Below are 2,111 nucleotides of genomic sequence, written 5' to 3'. Positions count from 1 at the left end.
CCCCCCCATAGTTTCCCAGTACCATCAGTCATTTTCTTATAGTATTACATTGGATGTTCAAGGTCCATTATATGAGTGAGAACATGTGATACTCGGATCTTTGTTTCTGTGGGAGGTCAATCTTGAACATTTTTAAGTATCCTTTTTTTTTTTGAATTGGAGTCTCACTCTGTCACCCAGACTGGAGTGCAGTGGCCACTCCCGGCCACCGCAGTTTTGACCGGCTGGGCTCCGGCGATCCTTCCGCCTCAGCCTTCCAAGTAGCCGGAATTACAGGCATGCGCTTCCACGCCCTGCTGATTTTTTGATTTATTGTAGAGATGAGGTCTGGTTGCCCAGGCGGGTCTCCAACCCGCGGGCTCAGGTGATCCATTCATCTCAGCCTCCCAAAGGAGCGGGATTACAGGCTGAGCCACCGAGCCCGGCTAAGCATCCTTTTAATTGTGTTCGTTTTCAACGTTTAAGAGCAATCTCACACACCATCTGAAGGAAGTAGCATTTCATGCCAATTTTCAGGTTCTCTATCCTAATACAAGTTTATATCTTTTGTTCTATAGATATTTTTCTTTTCAAGAAGCTCAAATCTCCCTCTTCTATTTAGTGTTTATACCTCATGATCAAATTGTCTACATCCAAACATTATGTAATATCACAATGATTGTCACTTTACTTTCTGTTCCCATGTGAAGTAATCACTTTTACCATAATAAAATCACCCCATACATGTATTTTGAAAATAAAACTAAAATAATTATGAATTATTTTATTTTTAATGTCTTGTATATCTTTATTAAATTTAAAATTTTATTTTAGTGGCTTTACTGAAGAATAAACAAATAAGAAATATGTATATCCAAAATGTACAATCAGTAATTTTTTTTTTTACTTTTAATTTTTTGTTTTAAAGATATGGGGTACAATTCAGAGTTAGGTATGCAAATATTCATTATGCAGGTACCCTTGTTGATGAGGCGTGGCCCCCTCCCACCCTGCAGATTCCCACTACTGACAATCCCGTATCCTAATACCCCTCCATCCCTCGCCCTGGCAATTTCCTGCTACTGCCAATCTTTTTCTTACAGTATTAAGATAATTGTTCAAGGTCCACTTATGAGTGAGAATGTGTGATACTCAGTTCTTTATTTCTGTGATAGATCGCTCAGTATTATAGACTCTAAGTTCATACAGGTAATTACAAATTATTATACTTGAAAGATATGTTTGTATCTTAACATTCTTTTATAATCTTTATATCTTTACTCAAAAATTAGCTTATTTTTGGATATCATGAACATTGAAAAATATTAGAGTACAGAAAATTTGGCTCATAGTTAACAACTGGCAATTAAACACACAAAAATGTGCACAAGTCATACCAATGCTTCAAATTCTCAAAGAGGGTAACAACTCTTCTAAGAGTGAGAGGACAACAATAGATTTAGGTTAAGAGCATGCTATTGAGAGACCCAAGAAACCAAGAAACTTATTTGCTGTAAAAGCAGCGTTTAGTTCACTATATTTCATATATCCCCACCTCATGTTTACTATATATTTTGTGTATTCCTACCTCATGTATTTTATGACTACCTCATGTATTTTATGAAATCTTAGTACTTTGAATCCTACCTCAGACCCCGTAGAATTAGGCATATGTCGGGTTTTAAGCAGTGTTTGTATTTAGAATCCTCGGGTTAAGCATTGTCAAACCCAAACCAGTAGGCTAACTTATGCTTTTACAACGGATGTAAAGGATAAAGCGATAAGCCTCTTTCAAACATTCCTACAAGGTGGCACCAGACTTAGAGGAGCCACCTCCTCTCTAGGTGGGCTTTATCACCGGTTTATATCTCAGTGATAATTTACAGCAGTGGCTATGTAAACCTGCAGGGAACAAAGACCTTTATAAAAGTAACTGCCTTGCTATTATAAGCTTGCTATTATAAATTCCCAGAATTAGTATATGATTTTCTACCCCACATTCACTGTATGCGTTCGCAGCATTCATATTTAAAACTTTGTTAAGTTTGGCTTTTGTTGTCCCATAATGACTATGCAAAAGTTAAGCAAACAAGCTTTCCTAAGTAAGCCTTGGGCTGGATCGGTAAACTAGA

Source organism: Carlito syrichta, unplaced genomic scaffold (genome assembly GCF_000164805.1).
Source record: "Carlito syrichta isolate Samal-C Ts95f unplaced genomic scaffold, Tarsius_syrichta-2.0.1 Scaffold308243, whole genome shotgun sequence".
In the NCBI taxonomy this organism is placed as follows: domain Eukaryota; kingdom Metazoa; phylum Chordata; class Mammalia; order Primates; family Tarsiidae; genus Carlito; species Carlito syrichta.
Note: the sequence above shows the minus strand (reverse complement) of the source record.